Below are 27,119 nucleotides of genomic sequence, written 5' to 3'. Positions count from 1 at the left end.
GAGAGTAACTTTTCCCTAAAGGGTTTTTAAAACAGAATTTTTAGCTGAATCTTGAAGTTTCTGACATTGTTTGAACAATAGGAGAAGCAGCCCTCAGGCCATAGATGGACTGTTTTGAGGATTTGGGGAAGTGTCAATTTGGAATTCCACCCACAAGAGCAAAGTGGGGCTGAGATACTTGTAGAGATGAGTAGCTAGGATGATTACTGAGGATCAAAGAATGGGGCAGTTGAAGAACAATTTCAATTAAAAAAGAAAACAGCCTATATGTGAAATAGATCGCCAGTCCAGGTTTCATGCATGAGACAGAGTGCTCAGGGCTGGTGCACTGGGATGACCCTGAGGAATAGGATGGGGAGGGAGGTGGGAGGGGGGTTCAGGATGGGGAACACATGTACACCCATGGCTGATTCATGTCAATGAATGGCAAAAACCACCACAATATTATAAAGTAATTAGCTTCCAATTAAAATAAATAAATAATTTTTTAAAAGACATAAATTAGTTAATTTTCATCTGGAGAAAAGCTAAGAAGGTATTCCATGATGGTATCGAGATTCAAGCTCTTCTCAGGAAGAAAATAAAACTTTAAAAAAGGCAGTCCTTCTGCACCATCATTTTATCATAGGTAGATGTTAAGAATAGGGGCTTCCCAGGTAGTGCTAGTGGTAAAGAACCCACTTGCCAGTGCAGGAGACATAAGAGACATGGGTTTGATCCCTGGGTCAGGAAGATCCTCTGGAGGAGGGCATGGAAACCCACTTCAGTATCCTTACCCTGAGAATCCATGGGCAGAGGAGCCTGGAGGGCTACAGTTGACAGGGTTGCAAAGAGTCAGACGCAACTGAGTGACTTAGCATGCACACATATGTAACAGTGATTTATTTCACAATCTTAGATAAAGTTAAATAGCCTGATAAACTGAGTCATAACTGATCTTTGGTCTCAGTCTAAACTTTTACACAATTCTGGTCCTTCATCTGTACAATCTAAAAGTCAAATGACTGACCCATTGGATGAAAAGGAAGGAGGCTTTGAATCATGGTCTTCAACCACATGCATTTTATTTATTTGTTTATTTGTTCTACAGTAGCATCTATATTTGCTATATACATATATATGATGTATATATATATATTTTTTTACTTTATTTTACTCTACAATACTGTATTTGTTTTGCCATACATCAACATGAATCTGCCATAGGTGTACATGTGTTTTTAAAATCTGTTTTTCAGAACACTATATCCCTCTTCTTAATATTTTGTCATACACTATTTTAACAATAATTCACACATTGCTCCCCCTTGAGCTTGTTGAGACCTCTTATCCAGAGAGATCAGTTTCATGATTAAGGTAGTACTTGCAATCCTAGAGTAAACCAACAGCCCTAAATAGACTTAGCTTGGTGACTTGTTCATCAAGTTGTATAATAGCTAACTAACTAATAAGTGCTCCATATGAGTAGTTACTTTTACGAACTTTTTTTTTTTTCTGTGTAAATTATTTCATGTATTCTTAAAAAACAAGACAACCTCACAAAGTAGGCATGATTGTGATACCACTTTCATGGGAAACAGAAGTTAAGCCGGAATATGGACTCAGAGGTATAACATATCCTAATTAACCCAATTTTCTTTTGATATATTTAATTTTTCATGTACAAATTACATATTTTTCTGTAAATAAGCACCATTCATGAAAGAAAAACACATGCACTCATTTAATTCAGTTCCCATAAATATTTTGTCATTTAATCAAACATGTATTCCTAGTAAAGTACCTTTGTAAAATACAGCCTAATATTGTTTTTTAATAGAAAAAGGAAAATGCTATTTGGTAAGTTACTAAACCTACAAAGTCTGGGTGGGGCTGTGTCTTGAGTGTGGAGGAAGGGGTTGTATACAGGTTGTGATGGTCCTACCAAGAGGCATCCTAAGGGTGGTGATGGACATAATTTTAACTATGACGACAATGGCAGTGACTTGGACAATTAACTGCACCATATTTGCAAATTTATTTTTGACTCATGACTTATTCTGTAGTAGCATATTATCTTTTTTTTTTTATTTCTTTCTTTTTTTAAAATAATTTTTTTATTTAATTTTTAAAATCTTTAATTCTTACATGTGTTCCCAAACATGAACCCCCCTCCCACCTCCCTCCCCATAACATCTCTGTGGGTCATCCCCATGCACCAGCCCCAAGCATGCTGTATCCTGCGTCAGACATAGACTGGCGATTCAATTCTTACATGATAGTATACATGATAGAATGCCATTCTCCCAAATCATCCCACTCTCTCCCTCTCCCTCTTTTTTCTAATTACATTGTTGCTACCTGCTCTTGAAAAAAAAAGACATTTGAAATCATACATAGACACACACACAAAGTATGTCAACCACAATCTCATTAAACAGAATAAACTTCTGTTAATAGTTTTGCCAACAGACTGTGAAAGAGTTAATATTCTAACTGGGGACTGGAAACCAGGGAATTCTCTGGGACACATAATCAAATTTCTCAATCCTGTGGTAAATTTTAATGATAGAATACAAAAGCTGAAGAAGCAAGACCAATAACAATAAAGGAATTCAAAGACTGAAACTTTGGATCACCTAATAGTATTTTATCAATGATAATCTCTTAAATTGATTACTGTAACTTGGTTATGCCAGAAAATATTCTTAGAAAACATCCACTAAAGTGTTTAGCAAAGCAAAGCTCAGCAGTGGCCACAAGACTGGAAAAAGTCAGTTTTCATTCCAATCCCAAAGAAAGGCAATGCCAAAGAATGTTCAACCTACCACACAGTTGCACCCATCTCATGAACTAGCAAAGTAATGCTCAAAATTCTCCAAGCTAGGCTTCAATAGTATGTCAACCAAAAACTTCCAGATGTTCACATTGGATTTAGAAAAGGCAGAGGAACCAGAGATCAAATTGCCAACATCAGTTGGATCATCAAAAAAGCAAGAAAATTCCAGAAAAACATCTACTTCTGCCTTATTGACTATGCCAAAGCCTTTAACTGTGTGGATCACAACAAACTGTGGAAAATTCTTAAAGAGATGAAATACCAGACCACCTTACCTGCCTCCTAAGAAGTCTGTATGCAGGTCAAGAAGCAACAGTTGGAACTGGACATGTAACAACAGACTGGTTCCAAATAGGGAAATGAGTACATCAAGGCTGCATATTGTTATCTTGCTTATTTAACACATATGCAGAGCACATTGTGTGAAATGCCGGACTGGATGAAGCACAAACTGGAATCAAGATTGTCGGGAGAAACATCAATAACCACAGATATGCAGATGACATCACCCTTATGGCAGAGAGTGAAGAATTGAACAGCCTTGATGTAAGTGAAAAAAGAGAGTGAAAAAGTTGACTTAAATCTCAACATTCAGAAAACTAAGATCATGGTATCTGGCCCTATCACACTTTATGGCAAATAGATGGGGGAACAATGGAAACAGTGACAGACTTTATTTTCTTGGGCTCCAAAATCACTGCAGATGGTGACTACAGCCATGAAATTAAAAGACACTTGCTCCTTGGAAGAAAATCTATGACCAGCCTAGGCAGCATATTAAAAAGCAGGGACATTACTTTGCCAACAAATTTCTATCTAGTCAAAGATATGGTATTACCAGTAGTCATGTAAGGATGTGAAAGTTGGACTATGAAGAAAGCTGATTGCTGAAGAATTGATGCTTTTGAACTGTGCTGTTGGAGAAGACTCTTGAGAGTCCTTTGGATTGTGAGGAGATACAACCAGTCAATCCTAAAGAATATCAGTCCTGAATATTCATTGGATGGACTGATGCTGAAGCTGAAACACCAATACTTTAGCCACTTGATGTAGAGAACTGAATCATTGGAAAGACCCTGATGCTGGGAAACATTGAAGGAAGGAGGAGAAGGGGATGACAGGATGAGATGGTTTGGATGGTATCACTGACTGATGAGTTTGAATAGGCTCTAGGAGTTGGTGAAGGACAGGGAAGAAGCCTGACATGCTGCAGTCCATTGGGTCGCAAATAGTTGGACACAACTGAATGACTGAACTGAACTGAACTGAAAGCGTTTAGTGATAAAAGGGCATAACGTTCCGACTTAACTCTTGAATAGTTCCGAAAACTGTAATATGCATATACATATATACAGAAGTGATGAAAAAGTAGATGGGATAAAAATGTCAATAACTGATAAATCTGAGTAAAAAAGATATATGGGAGTTATTTGTACTACTGTTGCAACTTTTCTGTAAGTTTGAATTATATCAAAATTAAGAGTTAAAAAAAAAGAAAAGAAGGTTTGGGTCACTTGACCAGGTGAAGAGGTTAAAAAAGTGAAAATGAAGTCGTTCAGTCATGTCTGACTCTTTGTGACCCTATGGACTGTACCTACCAGGCTCCTCTGTCCATGGGATTTTCCAGGAAAGAATACTGGAGTAGGTTTAAGATCACTTCACTAGATAAGGTGCTAACTGAGACTACAGACTGAATGAGCTGGTTCCTGGAAGGTGATTATAAATTCCAATAACTACCATGCAGTGTTGCCAAAAGGAAATCTAAGGAAAATGTATGCAGGTCTTTGCCAGTCCTATAATCTCTTATATGATACATATGATTAATATTAAACTCTATACTTCAGGGTTAAAGTGACAAGATAGAAAAGGGATACTATGACTGAAAAATAGAACACGATAACCCAGAGCTCGGAGAGCAATAGATGGAGCCATTCATAAATTAAAAAACTCAGTAAACCTATAATTAGGTCATATTTTGTAAAGAATTGTGACTAGGTTATGGACATATAGAATTGATGTGAATCACAGAGGTAAAAACTCAGCTATGTTTTTGAGAAGGAATTACTCTCTAAAGAACCACTTGTCTGAACTAAACGATGGTGACTGTCTAAGATTTAAACTAGCCTTTTGAATGCCTCGCCTCCCAGACATGTCTATACCCAGGGGGAAAGCTGAAAATCTGTGCATTCACCCCAAATAGCATATTCTTCAATGTTTTCTCATCTATGGTTGAGAAGAATAATGTGTTTCAGAAGAGGGATCCAAGAGCCATGGAGAATCATGGATCTCCTCCAAGGGAAGGAACATGACCTACCCTTGGGGTAGGGCTAGTACATCCTCCCAATAAGATTACAGAATCGCTGTGTCCTAGGAATGGCCCTATGCCTCCCTTTTCTCTTTCTGAAAAGCAATGTTTGTTGTGGTTTTCTGGATTTATTCAACCCTTGGTTTTGGTGTGTCTGGGGAATGAAGGAAAAAATAACTTCCTAGTTAATAGGTTTATAGATAAAGAAGAGCCACATGGAGACAATGTTAAGATTATCACAATTCTTGGAACTGTGGCCTTGGGGTTAGATCCTTTGAGAAGAGGGTGAGAATAGCTTATGTGCATGGGAAGAGAAGCAAATATTTTCATCGAGAGCAATTGTGTTAGGTTGTGTTATTGTCGAAGTTTCCCCTCTCCTACTGAGCCCATCCTCACAAGATGTCAGGCTGGGCCAAGGAGCAGCTGAGGCCAAGAAATATTTGTAGAAATGATGTGTGCTATTTCTGAGAAAAAGTCTTATGAGATATCAAGTGATTCTGACACTGCTCTTTTAGTTGTGCCAAGATTGTCCTAGATATCGGCTACTCATCTTGCTTGGGTCCATCAGGGGAGAGAAGTGGAGTGACCAGCAGTCTTTAACCAACATACAACTGTGAGACTTAAATTTATATTTCTGTATCTCACTGAGATTTTGAGATTATTACTATAGCATACTGTAGGAAAATCTAACCAGTACTCTGAAAGATTAGTTAGGGAGAATCAATTTCTATACAACAGTAAATAAAGCCAGTATTGGTGACAATATTGAACATGGAAAACAGATATGGTATTTGTCCACTAATTCAACAAACACTTCTTGAAGACAGTAACTACACTGAGGGACAATGCAATTGGTGCTATGCTTTCTGATGTTCAGAAATACGTGTGACCAAGATTTTCTTATTGTGAAATGTTGGAAACTGATGATCTAGAACTAAAAGAAAAATAGCTTTGCAGGAGAAATACAAAAAGTATTGTTTTATTGTGGTTGATATATGCCAGTGTGAACCAAGTATAAAAGTATGCAAAGCATTTCAGATAAGAATCAAGAATCTGTCATTAAAGCTGAAGGTTATTTGTTAAAATGTTCCAGACAGGCAGCTTACAAACTGGTCCTCAGAAACAAGAAAGTCTTTTCCTCTTGGACCTGAAGTTCTTTGTGTCTCATGAATACAAACTAGTTTATCAAGTCCCAAGGAAATAGCCATGAATTTCCATAGTCTTAATAAGCAGTTGGTGGGCTAAGTACAATGGCATCCCTAATTCTTACCCTAACATCCTTTTGGAAGGAACGATAAACAGAGAAGGCTCAAAACTGATCTAAGACACACAGCATGTTTGGAGATAGTGAAGGGAAATGTCCTAATGAGTGTGAGACAAATAGACATCAAAGCACAAGTACCAGTGTGTTGTGAAATTTAGTGAAATTCTAAAGACAGAAATGCTCATAAACATTGACATAAGGAAGTTCATTGACATAAGGAAGTGAATTGAATGACCAAATTAAAAACTTACATAAAGCATCAAAGAACAAAGCCTTTTTTTTATTTTAGTAAAAGAATATTATACTAAGGGAATTGTAGACAAAGCTAAGTTGCATGGACAAAAATGTCAACTCTAGATAGTGATTTTCTCTATGGATTGAGATGAAGAATCTTGGAACTCAGGAAAAGAGACTATCTAACTGACCTGGAAAAAATTAGGGCTATTTAGAAAAAAAAAAACAAAAACAAAAACCAGGCACTCTGAGAGGAGTTTCACAAATCCCATTATTGTAAACACAGTAACATCAAAGGGGGGGAAAATCAGAAGGAGGGGATTAAGATGGTAGAGTAGGGGAACAAGGAGCTTGCCTACCCCGTGGACACAACCAAAAAAGCATCTATATGGGGAGCAGTTCTCACTGCAGTCAAACTGGAGACAAGCAGAATGACTCATCCACAGCCAAACCTGTAAAGGAAGATCCCCCTGTAACCAGATAGGAAGGGAGAAGAAGCGATCAGATTAGGACCTGTGCCTGTAAGAAGGAGAAAAGAAGAGGAGTGTGATGATTTGGGCTCAGAGATACCCCTTGGGGAATGAGGGGTTCAAATCTCAAGTCGGGCATCCCAGCCCTGGAATCCAACACCAGGAAGACAAGTGCCCTTAGCTGGATTGAAAACCAGGAGGGCTCTGAGAATCCTAGACTCTGATGTGAGTCACTTGCACACACATGCTCACTCTGTGATGAATGCAGGGGAAGCAGGCAGGAGCTGCCTGAAGCTCTGGCTGGTTTCCTGTGAGCATCCCAGCACACACCTTCACCTGCATCAGGTGCCCACTCCACCCCTCTTGCTCCAATGCAGCTTCCCATGAGGGTGAAGCTTGTTGTTGCCAAAGGGAAGTGAAAGTCTTGGCAGGCTAAATAGTAAACTGAGGTCCTGCAGTTCATCTAAACTGGGCATGGACAGCCATTGCTGGCACTCACAGACGTGACTGGTCAGGAAAAGTCTGGATCTCTGACGGGCGAGCTGGGAGTCAGTACATCTCCCAGCCCCTCTTTCTCTGCCATTAAACCCCACTAGGGCAGAAGGTCCACTGCTGGGAAGGAGGAGACACACACTTAGAAGATTTAGAGTCAATTTGGACCTATATCTCAGGACTAATGCTCTAGCAACTTGGGAGTAGCAAGCTGTGGCAGCCATTGAGCAGAAGAGAAGCCCCAGTTTATGACTGACTCTGGGTCAAGCTCTTCCACTTCTAGTTCCACTTCCCTTGAAGGCAATAACTGCCAGCACACTCTGGGGGAGGAGGTGACCCATGCTCACTACAGATTCATCTCTTCCAAAGTCACTGAGCACACACAGGCTGCATAAGAATGCTACCACACAATGATACAACTTTAATACCAGGGTAAGTAATTGTTTCATCTAACTTGATAAAGCCAAAGAAAGTTAAACAACACAGGAAGACAGATGGATTTATTTAAAATGAAAGAACAGAATAAATCCCTGAAAAAAATAACTAATGAAATAAATAATTTATCATGTTGAGTTCAAAACATTAGTAATAGAACATTAACTGAACTTGGGAAAAAAAAGATTAAAACAGTGAAAAATTAATTAGAACTAGTAAATATAAAAATAACTAGGAAGAATTGAAGAATAAAATAACTGAAATTTAAACAAAAAGTAGATTACAATGAATTAACAGCAGATGAGTGATAGAGAAGAATTCATGTGATCTAAAAGATAGAAGAATGGAAATCAACCAATCATAATATCAAAAAGAAAAGCAAAATTTCAAAAATTGAGGATGGTATAAGGGACATCTGAGAACACATCAAACACACTAAAATTTGCATTATAAGGTGTTCCAGAAGGAGAAGACAAAAAAACATAGAAAATGAATTTTATGAAATTATGGCTGAAAACTTTCCAAACTTGAAGAAAGAAACATATCCAGGTAGAGGAAGCACAGAGTCCCAAACAAGAGGAAACCAAAGAAACCCACACCAAGACATATCATAGTTAAAATGGCAAACTTTTAATGAAAATAGTTAATTTTGAAGGCAGCAAGTGAAAAACAGTCACATACAAGGCAACGTTCAAAGGCTATCAGTTAATTTTTTTGCAGAAACTTTTCAGGCATGTGGGGCGTGGGATGATATATTTAAAGTGCTAAAAGGGCAAAGGTACTACTACCTAGGATACTTCACCAGCAAAATTTAAAGAGATAAAGAACTTTTCAGACAGACAAAAATTAAGAGTTCATCAACACTAACTTACTCTACAAGAAGTATTAAAGGGTCTTCTCCAGTTGGAAAAGGAAAGGCTAAAAAGAAGTTAAAATCTATAGTAAAGGAAAAATATCCCACATGTAAAGGCAAATGTATAGAAAATGCTGTGGATCAACCATGAAATAAGCTAGCATAAAGGTTTTAAAAATTGTAAAATCATTTATACCTACAATAAACAGTGAATGGATATACATGAAGATATAAATATGACATTGAAAACATAAAATGTAGGGGAAGGGACTAAAAATATTTAGATCATTTAGGATGCGTTTGAATATAAGTGACTACAAGTTTAAAACAGTAGATATAGTTATAGGTCAACATATATGAACTTTATGGTAGCCACAAGTAAGAACCCTACAATGGATGCACAAAAACTGGAGTGAACGTAACATAAGCTTATCAGTAAAGAAGATCATCAAACACCAGGAAAGGAGCTAAAAGAGGAAGAAAAGAACAATAAAAAACTATGAAAATAGCCAGAAAACAAATAACAAAATGCAAAAAGTACATACGTATAATAATCATTTAAAATGTCAATGGCTAAGTCGCCAATCAAAGGATGTAGAGTGACTGAATGTGAAAATAAGATCCATCTATAGGTTGCTTGGAGAAGGCAATGGCAACCCACTCCAGTACTCTTGCCTGGAAAATCCCATGGACGGAGGAGCCTGGTAGGCTGCAGTCCATGGGGTCTCTAGGAGTCAGACACGACTAAGCGACTTCCCTTTCACTTTTCACTTTTATGCATTGGAGAAGGAAATGGCAACCCACTCCAGTGTTCTTGCCTGGAGAATCCCAGGGACAGCGGAATCTGGTGGGCTGCCGTCTATGGGGTCTCACAGAGTCGAACACGACTGAAACGACTTAGCAGCAGGCATAGGCTGCTTATAAAAGTCTCACTTCAGAGCTAGAAATACACAGAAACTGAAAGTGAAGGGATGAAAAAAGATATTTCATGCAAATGGAAATAAAAAGAGAGATGGGTTATTAACACTCATATCAGAGAAAGTATTTTTCAAAATCAAGTCTGTAAAAGGGAAAGAAAGACATTATAAAATGATTAATACAAGAAGAAAATATAACATTTCTTAAAATATATGCACCTAATAGAAGAGCCTCTAGGCATAAATATATATGATAAATATATACAATAAATATTAACAGGCATAAAGAGAGAAATCAGCAACAATGCAACAATAGTAGGAGACTCTAACACCCCACTTACATCAATGGACAGATCAACTAGAGAGAAAATCAATAAGGAGGTGGTGGTCTGAAATGACGCATTAGATGAGTTGGAATTGCTAGGAATCCACAGGACATTCCATCAAAAACAAAAAAGAAAATAAAATACAGCAGAAAACACATTCTTCTCAAGAGCAACATGGAATGTTCATCAGGTTAGATCACATACTGAACACAAGTCTCAACAAATTTAAAAGGATAGAAATTATATCAAGCATCTTTTGCCACAATGATCTGAAACTAGAAGTTAATTATTAGAAGCAAAATGGGGGGGAAAAAAAAACAGGCACATGAGACTAAAAAAAACGCTATAAATAAACAAACAAAATGAAAACAATTGATCAGTGAAAAAAATCAAGGAAGAAATCAGAAAACACTTTGAAGCAAATGAAAATGAAAGCATAACTTTCCAAAATCTATGGCATGCAGCAAAGCAGTTCTAAGTTCTATGAAGAAAGTTTATAGTTGTACAGACTTGTTCCAGGAACAAGAAAACTCTCAAATAAAGAATATAAACTACCATCTAAAAATTAGAAAAAGAAGAAAATTTAAAGCCTAAAGTCAACAGAAGGATGGTAACAATAAAGATGAGCAGAAATAAATAAAATAGAGACCAAAAAAAAAAGAAGAAAAAATCAATGAAATGAACAATTAAAAAAAATAATAAGTAGACAAGATACATAAGGCTTTAGCCACGTTCATTAAGATAAAAATAGAAGTAACCCCAAAAAATAAGAAATGAGAAAAGAGAAATTACAATTAACATTACAGAGATACAAAAAAATTATGAGTATACTATGAATAGTGATTTGCCATCAAATTGGACAGCCTAGAAGAAATGGATATATTTCTAAAAACACAATAATCTAAGACTGAATCAGGAAGAATTAAATAATCTGGACAGAATGATTACTAGCAGCAAAACTGAATTAATACTTTAAAAACTCCCAGCAAGCAAAAGTCCAGGACCTGACAACTTCACAGGTCAATTTTATCAAACATATAAAGAAGAACCGAAATCCATTCTTCTTAAACTATTCCAAAAAATTAAAGAGGATGGAACACTCCCAAATTTATGCTACATGGCAGCTATTACCCTAATATCAAAACCAGACAATGGCACTACAAAAAGGAAACCCACAGGATATTATCTCTGATGAGTACAGATGCAATTATCCTCAACAAAATATAGAAAAATCAAATTTAATAATATATAATAAAGAGGATCATACATCATGATCAAGTGGGATTTATTCCAGTTATGCAAAGAAGGTTCAACATTAACAAATCATTCAACGCTATACACCACATTAACAAAAAGAAAGATAAAAATCACAGGACTATCTCCTTAGATGCAGAAAAATAATTTTGCAAAATTCAACAACTGCTCATGATAACATGTGTGCATGCTAAGTTATTTCAGTCATGTCATGATAACAGCTCTCATCAAATTGGTATAGAGGGAACACATCTCAACATTATAAAGGTCATTTATGACAAACAGCCATACTCATACTCAATATTAAAAAGTTTTGGGCTTTTCACTTTGTTGTCAAAAAAGAGAACAACCCTTTATTGCTTTTGGATTTTGAATCACATTTACAAGGCCTTTCCCAACACCAAGTCTAAAGAGAAATTTACCAAGTTTCTTTCTATTATATCCATTGTTTCATTTTTTCATTTAGATACATAATCCATTCTTCTGTATGCTATTCCATATAATTTTAACTTTTTGCAAATGATGACCTAATTGTCTTTCACCATTTATTAATGTCAATCTTTGCTTCAGTGAACTGAAATGCCAATTTGTCATATATTAAACTTCCATTTGTATTAGGGTCTAATTTTGGAGTTTCTATTATTATTCTATTATATTATTCTACATGTCTATTCTTTCTATTCCATTATTCTATTTATTTTTTCTATTCTATTATCCTATTTATCTATTCATATATAAAGAATTAAAATTTTTATTGTATAGATTTTACACTCTTCTTGTTAGATTTATCTTTCTATATTTTTCTAATTTGTTGTCATCTTAATGATACTATATTTGCTATCATATCTTCTGTTTATTTTTTGTATATATGAAGATAATTGGTTTTGCATGCTAACTTTATATCCTGATAATTCACTCAATTCATTGATATTTGAGCTAGTTTTAGCATTAATTTGCTTGAGTTTCTAGGTATACCATCATATCTACAAATAGAGACAGTTTAGTTATTCATTTACTTATCTTTATGTCTCAAAATGATTTTTCTTATTTAATTGTCCTGGCTGACAATATTTCTACTACAAAGCCAAATAGCAGTGAAGATAGATTAAGATACAGATACACACACAATCATGTTAAGAAAGTATAACTTTATTTCTATTTTCTCTAGAGTCTTCATTATGAATGCATGTTGAATCTTTTCAAGAGCTTTTTCAGCCTCTATGAAAATAGTTGTATGATATTGTAGTGACTTAAAGCAAAGGGAGCAATGAATGTTGCCCAGTGAGAGGACAAGAGATGGAGGGAATTTAAGGGTAAAATCTAAAGTAGAAATCCATATAGGCGAGAAAGGTAAACCTATGTGGAATGTAGGGTCTGGAACTGTTTGTATTGGCACAAAACAGCCAGTCTTAATGCACATACATATGTCCATTTTCTAATCATGGTAACTATTTTTCTGAGGTATATGTGTATTTCTGAAAGCACAAAATGATATTTTATGAGGAACTAAAGATCAGTGAAGCAGAGACCTATCTTTTTATTCCTTCAGTTGCTATGGAAACCTTTCAGTACCAAAATCTGATTTCACGATGAATACTTTGTAATACACACAATAACCAAACTGCTATATAATTTATTTGAGGTTTTAGAAGGCTCTCAGTTGCCTGAAACTCTTGAACTTTAGAAAATAATTTCCTATACATTTTATTATGAAATAAGATGACAAAATTTTACTGTATGGATAGTTTAACACCTATTTTATTTTCACCTAGTAAAATGAAGATTGGGATCTAAGTCATATCTTGGGTTTTAGATTTTTTTTTTTCATTTTTGTTTAATGTGTTTGGTGACATCATTTCTTGTGAATCAAATGTTTTATATTTAAGAAGTATCTTATTCTACTTTGCAGCAAATGATCTTTACTTGCAGGACTCATTTTTAATTTCTACTGGATTTGTCCAAAATATCCTTCAAAATACAGATGAACTTGCCCTTTCTCAAAAATTATTCTAATCTAGATATGGTTTTAAATAATGAAAAAATTAAATGTAATGCCAATGAAATAACTAAAAACTAGTCTCTCTTAAACTAAAATACCAATATATGATTAATGTATAACTGAGTTAAATAGGCTATTGCAATAAAATAATTATTCCACTTTAACAGGTTCTATGATATGTCAGATAGGCCTCCAGATTGTAGAAATATAAGTTCTAAAAAGTTTCTAATATAGTACCTCACTATAAGAAACTAGAAGACAAAAACAAATTAAAATTATCAGTAGAGCTGGTTTAGACATTCAGTGATAAATTAACCAACAGGTGAAGGAGTTATGAAGTATTACAAATGCATGCAGAATTTTATTAATAAAAATACATATAGAAATTTGAAGCTTAGAATCAGAACTCAAATTAGATCAATATCATTAAAAAGGCCACATTATAAACACTGTCATTTTCTTTATACAGGAATGGTAAATTTTAATAACATTCGAAAATAGTTTTCAGAACTACTAAAAATACTGCAATAAAAATTGAAAAAAAGTCATTTACCAAATAATAAAGGCATAAAGTAGCTAAAATTCAATTAAAATGTAGAGTTAGTGTAAGATCAGCAACAAATCACAGGCTTCTACTACTTTTCTCTTGGTTCAGCATTTACTACCTTTCAAACTATAACTTCATATTTTTATTTTAATTCTTTTATTGATATTACTGTCATTGACTTGATCAATATGCTAATAGATGGCTACTTAACACATTTGCTAGCAGCCCATGAAAAAGAACAAAATACAATGATACAGTGAAGTGACTTTCTCATTACAAGTTAGGAACTTATAGAAAAGGTAAAGTTAACAATTTATTAAAATATCTGTTCTATTAAAATACTTAAAAACTTGTAAATTATCCTTTTATCAAAATGTCTTGGGGTTCCCTGGTGGCCCAGTGGTAAAGAATCTGCCTGCCGATGCAGGAGACATGGGTTCAATCCCTGATTCAGGAAGATCCCATATTCTGCAGAGCAATTAAGCCTGTGTGCCACAACTAGTGAGCCCATGCTCTGCAACAAGCAAAGGTCACCACAATGAGAAGCCCATGCACTGCAGCTAAGGCGTAGCCCCTGCTCACCACAACTACACAAAAAGTTTCTGTGTAGAAAGAAAAAGCCTACACAGCATGCAGCAACTAAGACCAAGCACAGGTAAAAATAAATGAATAAAATAAAATTATATAAAAAAGAAATCTTTCAAAAAATACCTTAACCTTAACCTTAAATTTTAATAAAAATAAGAAAAAGCAAAGGCAGCAAAGGAATGAAGCAAGGAAGAAAGGAGAAAAGAAGCAATGAATCATATATTTTGACCGTATAACTGCGCCAGATGTTGCCCAGGAGTTACTGTGTCTTCAAGTAAACCTAAGTCTTTGGATCATTTTCATGGCTGGTGCAGGAAAAATTCCAGGAAACAGGCATATATCAAAGCATAGTGCTTACCTACATATCGTATTTCACACGCATATCGTATCTCACACACCATTTGGGGCATTCTAAGTATTGGACTATAGTGATGGCTAGTGATGTTGAGCCACCTGGCTAGAGCTTTTCTTACAGTGACGGAAATTTTTCTTACAGTGATCAAAACTTCTCTTATGGTGACCAAAATTTTTAAGTAGTTCTTCTAATGTAGATTATTTAGACTAACATTTCTGCCTTGTTCATTTTCTAACATATTTCTACCAGGAAATCCAAAGACCAAAAGGATTCTAGTAATACATCACCAAATACTTCTATCAAACTGTTATTATTTTACATATTAAATCCTAGGAAAAATAGATCACAGCAGAGGAAACTCTACTCCATGCAATTATTTGGCTAAAATAATCTATGAAAAAAATTCTGAAGCTATGATAACATGGCATAAATTTGAAGGTGTGGTTGATTTTGTTAATGTACATAATTCAACAGGAAGCTAAGGACATCCCATGCTTTTTTTTTTTTTTTTTTTTAATAGGCATCTCAGTAAGTCTTCCTGTTCTGGTATGCTAAAGGAAGAATTTCAAATGTTTGCTTTTTTCCTATTCAGGACAAGACTAGTTGGGAGATATTAAATGCATTTGAGCATGAAGCCTGGCATGCTACAGTTCATCAGACTGCAAGGAGTCAGACACAACTGAGCAACTGAACAACAAAAACAAAGCACAAGTCAGTTTGGAATTAATTCCTCTCCCCAAGAAAGCCGACCTAAATGGAGGACTAGAAGCAATAATTCAGAATGTGTGCTCTGGCATGGTGATGTCTCAGGAACCAGCTCAAATCTGTTGCTTACCTGCAAGAATACTGAACTCTTCATGACACGCATCACACCTCAGTTTCTCCATTTGTATGGGTGGATTTCATGGTGTCCAAGGAATGCGACACCAGTGTGAGACCCAGCGTCACACTGCCCAGGTCTGTACTGACAGCTGTGTAAACTTGAACAAATCTTGGTTTACAATCTTCACTGGCAATCAACAAATTTTGTATTTTACATATGTACCCACCTATTTTACATATGTAACACTTCCCCTCCTGGCTCAGATGACAAACAATATGCCTATAGTGCAGGAGACCAGGGTTTGATCCCTGGGTCAGGAAGATCTCCTGGAGAAGGGAATGGCTACTCACTGCAGTATTCTTGCTTGGAGAATTCCATGGATGGAGGAGTCTGGCAAGCTACAGTCCATGAGGTCACAAATAGTCACACACAACTGAGTGGTTATCACTTTCACTTTTTTATTCACCCACCTAATAGGGCTACTGTAAAGATTTAATTAGATAAGGCATGTGCCTGGCTAAAGTTGGTTCATACAACAAAGAGCTAGTTTTCAGTTTGCCAAACTGAAAATGAAGCAGTCTCAGGGGAAAGCTAAGTTAAACTACTGAAGGACTTTAAGCAAAAGATTGAACTTTGAAACACTGATCAAAGAGAAACTCTTGATGGGAAAAACCCTTGGAATTAAAGAAATACCTCTGTGATCTAGATTATTTTGATTGAATTTTTATTCCCTTTGGGAGTCCTAATGTTTACAAATGTCTTTGCCAATGTTGAACAGCAACTGACTATGGGGTATGGGGCAAGAAGAGAAGGGGACAACAGAGGCTGAGATGGTTGGATGGCATCCCCTACTCGATGGATATGAGTTTGAGCAAGCTCTGGGAGTTGGTGATGAACAGGGAAGCCTGGCACGTGGCAGTCCTTGGGGTTGCAGAGTCAGATATGACTGAGCAACTGAACCGAACTGAACTGAATGGGTACCAGACATTGTTCATCAACGTCTGTAAGCTGGAAAACAGCACCAGAACCTGAAGTACAGAACAGCTCCCTGTTCTGCTGTGTATGTGCACCATTCTGCATCACCACACTGCCTGGCTCTGGTTACTATGAAGTGAAAAGTTGTCACCTTTGCATGAACCTTGAACAATATGTTATGTTGCCACCCAATGCCTTGCAGGAACTCATGGGTAAAGTCTAAGTCTTGGCTTGTGTGAGAGCTTGAAAGCTCCTGCTACTTGGATTCTGCCTCTTTCAGGATGCTTAAAACCAATTCTGTCTTTACCATTTACATGTCTAATATGTTTAATGTCTTCTGGACCTTTGTCTACTGAGTTGATTGTTTTCTCTTATGTATATGAATGATGTACATGTTTTAAGGAAGGTATTATTGATATATTTTTGTCAAATCTTTTCTTTCTTTGATTTCCAAACTCTCATTTTAACATATATTTATAACTACAATGAAAATGAAAATAACTAATATATATTATAAATGTAGGATTTATCACATAGGGAAAACTAAGTATAATGAAGATCATAAATATTACCAGCACAATGAACAAAGTTGAATACAATGTTGTTTAATTATATATAATTGTAAATATTTGAATTGCATTGAAAAATATTTGATTATTATTAATACTTTGTATTTCAAAAATATAGGCACATTTACATGAATATCTATTTATGTAGCCACATATTGAAATTAGGTATATACAAATCTACATGTGTGCATACACCCATACTTCTGTTAGTAAAACCAAACATGATGGAGAAAATGAGTTTTTAATCTTTTAAATTTTATGTCTTCATGTACAGATATGTTTATTTTTCATTTTGACATTGGTGATTTTTAGCTTTTCCTGTATTTATAGGTGATAAAAACCAAGGGAAAATGTCTCACAGCAAGTACAGACTCAAACCTAATAAAATTACCATATCCCCAAGTTGCAATAATATAAAGATGAGCGGTCTGGTCCATATCATTTTAATCTTTTCCTTAGAATGTACTTTATTATGAGTTTCTACTCCCAAAACAGTGGGATATATGAAATGTGTGAAAGTGAAAGTGAAAGTGAAAGTGAAGCCGCTCAGTCGTGTCCGACTCTTTGCGACCCCATGGACTGTAGCCTACCAGGCTCCTCCCTCCATGGGATTCTCCAGGCAAGAGTACTGGAGTGGGTTGCCATTTCCTTCAATAAAAAGACCAGAGAACTGTCTTTACCCTCTCCTTTTACAGCTAATTAATCCATTCAATTTCATGCTTTGCAAAGAGTGAAGATAAGCTGTTTGAAGCAATCCATGTCAAAATCATTTTGGATGAGACAACAAAAAAACACAGGGTCATGAATTTCTTTCCAGGTCACAAGGTTTCCATATTCCTATTGCTTCATGTGTGTTCTTGTTTCTTGCTTCACCTTAAAAAAACCCACATACACACACACACACACACACACACACACACACACACACACACAAAATCATAGTGATGCAAGGTGGGTATAGTTTAAGCAAGGAAAATGACAGCAAAGATATAAATAAAACTCTTCGACTCTAAATGAGAAAGAGACAAGTTAATGTAAACATGTATATTTCAAGTTCATATAAAATATAGGTATGTACCTATGTCTTATGCATCACACTTCGTCTGCCTTTTCCAACTAATAAATGACTTTCATAGCCTGATATTGTCAAATAATATGATCTCTAAAACTCATTACTGGCAGAACAGAAGTGAGGCAGGTGGGGTCACACATTAGTAGCAGAGCATAAACTGGTCAAGGTTTATAGGAAACAAATTGACTTTGAAATATAGGCACATTTTGAGCACTTCCAGGAACAATCTCTCCTAAGGAAGCAATTCCTTAAAATATTTGGAAAAGATTTTATGTGAAAATGTTTAAAATCAATCATTTATATACTTGATAGCAAATCACTGGATAAATGATAGTGGAGATCTCTGTCTTTCTCTCTCTCTCACACAGACACACACACACAAACACAGGGTGGTATATCCCTATGATCAAATGTTATGCAGCTATTGAAGTAAAGTGAACATTAATTAAAAGGCAAAAGAAAAACTGTCCTAAAACAGTGTTTGCATGAAAGAGTAGGTTACAAACCTGTATATTGAAAATTATTCCAGTAAATGTAAGAATAAGTGGGAGAAACTGCATCGAAACATATTGTTGGATGCTGAATGGGCCTCTTAGCTCTCTCTTTGTAAGCTTTTTCTTTTCCAAATTTTATAGGTATGTAATGTTTCTTTGAAACAGAAAAGCACTAAAAGATTTAAATTATTTCATAATAAAATAGTTTGAAGAAACAGATTCATTTCTTTCTTCAACTGAATGATATTCTTCTAAATTTAAAAATTTTCCTCTATCTGGAAATATTTCACATCGAGTTATTTGGGAGGGAGATAGATGTTCAGAAAAATAATTTTTATTGTTTTTGTAAGCATAGGTAAAATACTCTAGAACAGAAAGGATATATGTCAAAATTTTGTTCCAAAAACAAGTAGGAAAGATAAAGAACAAAGAGCATAGAATTAAGAGATATTACAAATAGATACATTTTTAATAATGAGTATCTCAGTTTTCCCTTTTGTAAAATTAGGTATTTTGACTGGTTGAGCTTTATATCCTTTTAGTTCCAACAGATAATGCTTCTATGATGTTATTTCCCAAAGCTGTAATTTGTCCCCAAATTTGCCTTTGCACAAATAATCTTTCTGCAGTGATTGCTCTGGAGGAGAGAGATTAAGATTCTGGTGCCTTATAAATGCTCTCAGCTACTCAAGCTTCTCCCCTGCAATCCATAGTCTCCTTCAAATTTCTCAGCTTCAGCTTTCAGACGCTTTTACTTTCACTGGAAGTGGAATTATTTTTATGAATCATTTGTTTATGCCTTGAGAAATTATACTCTAGACTTCAAACCACATAATTGTACCCTCACTTTTCTATTTTGTTTTGTTTTCCTTCAGGCACTGGCATGTATGTGTATTTTTCCCCCTTGCTTCTGTTGCCGTGCATTCTGGTCATTAATTGGTGACTGCTGGGACTGCACATGTGTTTCACATAAAGTTGCCAGCTTTCTCTGATATTAGATGACAGCCTCCTCATAAGTTGAAGACAAGGTACTTGCACCTTGTCCAAAAAAGACATAATTGGAACTAACAGAAATTTACAGTAGCCAATGTTACATCATAGTAGAGAACCCCACAGTCATGGTTGAAGGAACAGTCATAAAGAGCCACTTGCAAGGGTGAAATATATTGATGTCAGTAACAGGATGTGAGGGCCTGCCATGCATACATCTGGGAACCTTCAGGGGTCAGAGAGAAAAAAGATCAGGAAACAGAGGCTGATTAAATATTGCAGTGCTCTCAATAGGCAAATCAAATTAAAAACAATCTTGAAGTCCTGAGTAAGGTAAACAGAATCACACTCTACAAAGCAAGAAGTGATTCTGTAGCTGAGGGGAGCTTCCTGTGACTGTGAAACTTTTGTGTGAGCTTCTCTTTAGACAAATGTTTCCTTCTGGACTATTTCCAAGGTCTCATTTTTTTTAAACATATGAACCCCAAAGGACAGAATTCATAGGAGGGTTACAAATAGAAGGGAGGTTTAAAATTTAAGTACACACACTTAAAAATGAAGTGTTTTTACATACTTTCTTCTATTCTGTTAAAAACGTCTTCAGTGAAGGAGTGAAAGCATGAAGCAGAGAAGGAATAGAACTGAATAGGAGCAGGAAAAAAAGAAATTCAAGATGAAACATTAAGGAAGGGCCAAGGGAAAGAGATGAAGGTGGTAAAACATAAGATCTCTAAGGACACGTCTGTCTTTCTAGGTGGTTCAGAATCCGCTTGCCAGTGCAGAAGACACAGCAGATGCGGGTTTTATCTCAGCCAGGATGATCCCCTGGAGTATGAAATAGCAACCCATTCCTCTATGCTTGCCTGAGAAATCCCATGGACAGAGCAGCTGGGAAGAATGCCATCCACAGTGTCGGACACGACTGAGCTCGCACACACAGCAAGAACTCACCTGGGAGGTAATAAGTGTCCCTGACTGTACATAATAATGTTAATCCATTTTTTCTAATACATTCAAAGGAATATTAGCACCAGTGTTTGTTTAAAATGATTCCGTTGTCTGGTTTGTAGAAGAACTTTTATTTCCAAAGAAAAAGAAATAATTTAAAGGGTTTGACTATGAGAGCAAGCTTTGACTATACAGTGAACTTTTTGGTATATATTTAGAGATACTCAAATGATTGCCTTGATGATACATTATTGGGGCCCTGAGTTTATACACAAGAAAGAGGTACTTCAGTGAGGCAGATTGTGTTTTAGGAAGAGGGAAGGACAATGGTTGTCTTATATGTGTATTTGATATTCCCATGGATAGAGGCGAAAAAAAAAAATTTTTTTAATTAAGAAGTTTTGACTATTAAACGGGACCAAATACTTTGAATCCTGAATAAGGTTTTGGGGAAAGCCAAAGACCCTGAAAATATTTTCTGAAAAATGACCAGAATATTCATGGGATTTATCCTATAATTTGGGCTCCCCTGGTGGTTCAGTGGTAAAGAATCTGCCTGCCATGCAAGAGAGGTGTCTCCTCTCCATGCTGGAGGCATGGGTTTGATTTCTGGGTCAGGAAGGAGCTGCTGGAGGAGGAAAGGCAGCCCCCTCCAGTATGGCAACCCATTCTTGCTGGGAAATCCCCAATGACCAAGGAGCCTGGTAGGTTATGGTCCATAGGGTCACACAGATTCAGATATGACTGAGCAGGCACATACCCTATAATTTATCTGAGGAGAAAGGGAAGTTATAAGGAATCTGAATTCTGAAAACATCATACAGGATACTTCAGTCCATGTAACACATACTTGAGTAAATTTCAAAGCAGATTAATGATACCACATTTTGCAAACATGCAACAATGGGCATTACTAATAATTCAACAAAAACACTGAAATGAACAGAGATTCTCCGAAATGAGGAGAATAGTAAGGTCCAAAGAATCTCAAAACTGGAGGTCAAAAGAATCGTAAGGCCAAGAAGGAAACTGGAGGCTTGTAAGGTCCATGAAACCCTTACAGGGGACAGCACATCCATGGAACCTTTCTGGAAAGTGTTTCTATGACACAGTCTAGAGCAAATGAGAAAACACAGGGGAAATACTTTCAAGCCATTAAAGACACTTCCAGATAAAAAGTGAGGATGCCCTTGTGACTGTCTTTTACTTATCATACGAAATACTTTTAATCATTCCTTTTGACAAAGATGAGATGTTGCTAAGAAGGAATGTGGCTGCCTTCACCTGCCTTACCAGGAATTCCCCTGAAACTATTAAATGCTAAGGAGAATTTATGGCTGAATCTGAACTTTTTCAGTTAAAGCTTTACTGTGACATGACAGATTTGGAATTTCAGGCAGAATTCATTTCAACATGCACTATCAGAAATGTTGTACACTTCTCTCTGTGAGCAAAAGAAAATATTAGAAAAAAAATCATAGAGGTAAAAAGATTACTTGTGTTCAAAAAATAGTTTATTTTGGAACAGAACAATATCTATAAACAAAATTAAAAAGAGATTTTAAGGAACTTCCACAATATTCTCCATAGTGGTTGCATGAATTTACATTTCCATCAACTTTGCACAAGTTTCCCCTTTTCTCCACACTCCCTCTAGCAGTCGTTATTTGTAGATTTTTTTGATGATGGTCATTCTGACCTGTGTGCGTGGTATCTCATTGAAAAGAGTTTTGATTTGCATTTCTCTAAAGGTGGTGCCAAGCATCTTTTCCTGTGCCTGTTTGCCATCTGCATGTTTTCTTCAGAGTAATGTCTATTTAGGTCTTCTCCCCATTTTCTGTGACTTCCCTGGTGGCTCAGATGGTAAAGTGACTGCCTACAATGCGGGAGACCTGGGTTCAATCCCTGGGTTGGGAAGATCTCCTGGAGAAGGAAATGGCAACCCACTTCAGTATTCTTGCCTGGAAAATCCCATGGGCAGAGGAGCCTCGTGGGCTACAGCGCCCATTTTCTATTGGGCAGAATTGTTTGTCTCTTTGTTTGATATGGAGCTGTAAGAGCTGTTTGTATATTTTGGAAATTAATCTTTCATTGGTTGCATCAGTTGCAAATATTTTACCCATTCCATAAGTTGTCTTTTTGTTTTGTTTATGGTTTCCTTTGCTGTGCAAAAGCTTTTGAGTTTAATTAGGTCCCATTTGTTTATTTTTATTTCCATTACTTTGAGTGATGGGTCTAAGATAACAGAGATGAACTAAAAGAGTGGTGAAAAAAATTAGCCATGGAAGCCCTGAACAGGGAAATCTAGGTGTTTTTGCAGAAATTGGTGTTATCAAATTAGAAAATCTGAATAGGTTTCAACAGGATACAGATGGCACTTTTGAAATAATTAGAGAGGGTTTATTTTCCAAAGAAGCACTCACAAAATTATAGCTATGGGGAGGCCCCAAAGGATGGAGCATTGACCTGGGGCCCAGAAGCAGCCACAGTCTTACTAAATGTGAAGGGACAAGGAAGGAACAGGGGGGAAACCAAACAAAAGGGGGCTTGCACAGTTGGCTCAAGGAGAAGGGAAGGTGATCCTGGGTTGTCTGTTTGATTATCCACTGCAGTGAGAGAGACCACCCTCCAGAGGGAAAAGTGGGAAACCTCATCTAAAAGAGGAAAAGGTCCCTACATCAGCCAGTCAGAGGGAGCAGACTGGAGGATAAAAGCAAGGCTGAAGGCATGCTCTTTGAAGATAGGAAGCAGGCAGTCTCTAGAATCTGAAAAGACAAGGAACAACAGATTTACCCCTGTATCCACCAGACAAAACACAGCCTGCCAAACCCTTGATTATATCTTAATTTTAATAACGTATTTTGAATTTCTAACCTCTATCACTATTAGATAATAAATGTGTTAACTTAAGCCACTTAATTTGTGGTAGGTCATTATAGCAGCAATAGGAAACTAATGCATGCTGCTAACAGAATTGCAGTATTTGACAACACATTAAAATTAATTATTATAAAAGTGCATAATATTATGTACACACATATTTCATAAACCACATAAACTGGGCTAGCTTATTCTTGCCTGGAAACTAGTGTCAGCACCATACTTATATTTTTAAAATATTGCAAATTAAATAATGTGAAGAGTAATTTCAATTTTATTAAGCTCCTCTAATGAGGCCACAGAGAGATTCCATAAAACATAACATAACTTTTTAATTTTGGAAGGCAATAGGTAATTTATATATTTATTTTTACTCTTTATTTTATATTGGAGTATATTACAATGTGTTAGTTTCAAATGTACAGCAAAGTAATTCAGCTATGTGTATACATACGTCTATTCTCTTTCAGATTCTTTTCCTTTATAGATTATTCCTTGTGCTATATAGTAGGTCCTTGTTGATTATTCTATACATAGTAGTATGTATATGTTAATTCGAACTCCTAATTTATCCCTCTCCTCCCCTTTCCCCTTTGGTAACCATAAGTTTGCTTTCTCTGTTTGGGAGTCCATTTATTTTTGTAAATATGTCTGTTTGTATCTTTTTTTAAGATTCTACATATAAGTTATATGGTATTTGTCTCTCTATCTGACTTACTTCACTTAGTATGATAATCCTTAGATTCATCCATGTTGCTGCAAATGACATTATTTCACACTTTTATGGCTGAGTAGTATTACACTGTATATGTGTATCACATCATCTTTATTCATTTATTTGTTACTAGATGTCTTGGCTATTTTAAATAGTGTTGCTGTCAACATTAGGGTGCACGTGTCTTTTCAAATTACAGCTACAATCTAAACTCTTAAAAAAATCTTGCTTTCCCTTTCCAACTAAGCCCACTCAAAGCTCTTTAAAGTCAGACCCAGCAGCTTCTCATTATTCTAACCTTCCCATCTCTTTCTTTTTCAAAGGAAAGCTCTTCTACTGTCTCCCAGCCTCACTCTCCATCTGTCAACAATGACCCCTAACAATGCCATGCAAAAAACCAGCCAGCTGCTCAAGCAACAAAGCCTTATTTTTCAAAGGAAGTGGGAAGGATCTGTGATAACACTCTTACGTCGGAGAGTGTTTTTCCTATGTTCTCCTCTAGGAGTGTTATAGTTTCTGGTCTTACGTTTAGATCTTTAATCCATTTTGAGTTTATTTTTGTGTATGGTGTTAGAAAGTGTTCTAGATGTATAGAACAGTCTTTTGAACTCTGTGGGAGAGGGTGAGGGTAGGATGATTTGGGAGAATGACATTGAAACATGTATAATATCATATATGAAACGAATCACCAGTCCAGGTTCGATGCATGATACTGGATGCTTGGGGCTGGTGCACTGAGATGACCAAGGGGGATGGTACGGGGAGGGAGGGGGGAGGGGGTTCAGGATGGGGAACATGTGTATACCTGTGGTGGATTCATGTTGATGTATGCAAAACCAATACAATATTGTAAAGTAAAAAATAAAATAAAATAAAATCTGAAAAAAATAAAATAAAATAAATTATTATTGAAATTAAAAAAAAACTCTCAACACTCAAAAAGCTAAGATTATGGCATCTGGTCTCAACACTTTGCAGCAAAGAGAAGGGGAAAAAATGGTAAACAGTGATAGATTTTATTTTCTCAGGCTCTAAATCACTTTGGATGGTGACTGCAGCCATGAAATTAAAGACACTTATTCCTTGGAAGAAAAGCTATGACAAATCTAGACAGCATATTAAAAGTAGAGACATCACATTGCCTACAGAATTTTTTATAGTTAAAGCTATGGTTTTTCCAGTAGTCATGTATGGATATGAAAGTTGGACCATAAAGGATGTTGAGCACCAAAGAAATGATGCTTCTGTATTGTGGTGCTGGAGAAGACTGTTTGAAAGTCCCTTGGATAGCAAGGAGATCAAAGCAGTCAATCCTAAAGAAATCAATCCTGAATATTCATTGGAAGGACTGATGCTTAAGCTGAAGCTCCAATACTTTGGCTACCTGATGCAAAGAACTGACTCATTGGAAAAGACCCTGATGCTGGGAAAGATTGAAGGTGGGAGGAGAAGGGGATGACAGAGGATGAGATAGTTGGATGGCATCTTCGACTCAATGACATGAGTTTGAGCAAACTCCAGGAAATAGTGAAGGACAGGGAAGCCTGGCGTTCTGCAATCCATGGGGTCACAAGGAGTCAAATATGACTTGGCAACTGAATAACAACAATAATTTTCTCAGTCAGTTCAGTTGTTCAGTAATGTCCAACTCTTTGTGAACCCATGGACCGTAGCATGCCAGGCTTCCCTGTCCACTATTTCCTGGAGTTTGCACAAACTCATGTCATTGAATCGATGATGCCATCCAACCATCTCATCCTGTGTCATCCTCTTCTCCTCCTGCAGTCAATCTTTCCCATCATCAGGGTCTTTTCCAGTGAGTTGGCTCTTTGTCAGGTGGCCAAAAGTATTGGAGCTTCAGCTTAAGCATCAGTCCTTCCAATGAATATTCAGAGTTGATTTCCTTTAGGATTGACTTCTTTGATCTCCTTGTTGTCCAAGGGACTCTCAACAGTCTTCTTCAGCACCACAGTTCAAAAGGGTCATTTCTTTAGTGTTCAACCTTCTTTATGGTACAACTCTCACATCTGTACATGACTATTGGAAAAATCATAGCTTTGACTATAAAAAAAAACTCTGTAGGCAGAAATATCTCTGCTTTGTAATATCCTATCTGGATTTGTCATAGTTTTTCTTCCAAGGAGTAAGTGTCCTTTTGTTTCATGGCTGCAGTCACCATCTGAAGTGATTTTAGAGACTGAGAAAGTAAAATCTATCATTGTTTCCACTTTCTCCCCTTCTCTTTGCCATGAAGTGATGAGACCAGATGCCATAAAATTAGCGTTTGGAGTGTTGAGTTTTAAACCAGGTTTTTCACTCTCCTCTTTCACCCTTATCTAGAGGCTCTTTATTTCCTCTTTACTTTCTGCCACTAGAGTTGTATCATCTGCACACCTGCTGTTATTTCTCCGAACAATCTTGATTCCCACTTGTGATTCTTCCATCTTGGCATTTTGCATGATGTACCCTGCATATAAGTTAAATATGCAAGGTGACAATATACAGCCTTGTCATACTCCTTTCCCAATTTGGAACCAGTCTGTTGTTGCATGTCTGGTTCTAACTGTTGCTTCTTGACCTGCACACAGATTTCTCAGGAGGCAAGTAAGGTGGTCTGGTATTTCTATCTCTTGAAGAATTTTCCACACATTGTTGTGATCCACACTGTCAAAGGCTTTATAGTGTAGCTGAGGCAGAAATAGATGTTTTCCTGGAATTTCCTTGCTTTTTCTATGATCCAGTGGTTGTTGGCAATTTGCTATCTGGTTCCTCTGCTTTTTCTAAATCCAGCTTGCA

At 36.3% G+C, this 27,119-nt stretch overlaps 1 pseudogene; it reads right to left on the bottom strand.

Annotated features, from left to right (window-relative positions):
- Positions 1-26,782, bottom strand: part of LOC138093541 (histone-lysine N-methyltransferase SETMAR-like) — a 99,518-nt pseudogene extending 72,736 nt beyond the window's left edge.
- Between the last annotated feature and the right edge of the window lie 337 nt (positions 26,783-27,119).

The sequence above is a fragment of the Capricornis sumatraensis genome, chromosome 17, assembly GCF_032405125.1.
Source record: "Capricornis sumatraensis isolate serow.1 chromosome 17, serow.2, whole genome shotgun sequence".
Taxonomy (NCBI): domain Eukaryota; kingdom Metazoa; phylum Chordata; class Mammalia; order Artiodactyla; family Bovidae; genus Capricornis; species Capricornis sumatraensis.
This window is presented reverse-complemented; position numbering and strand designations above follow the sequence as displayed.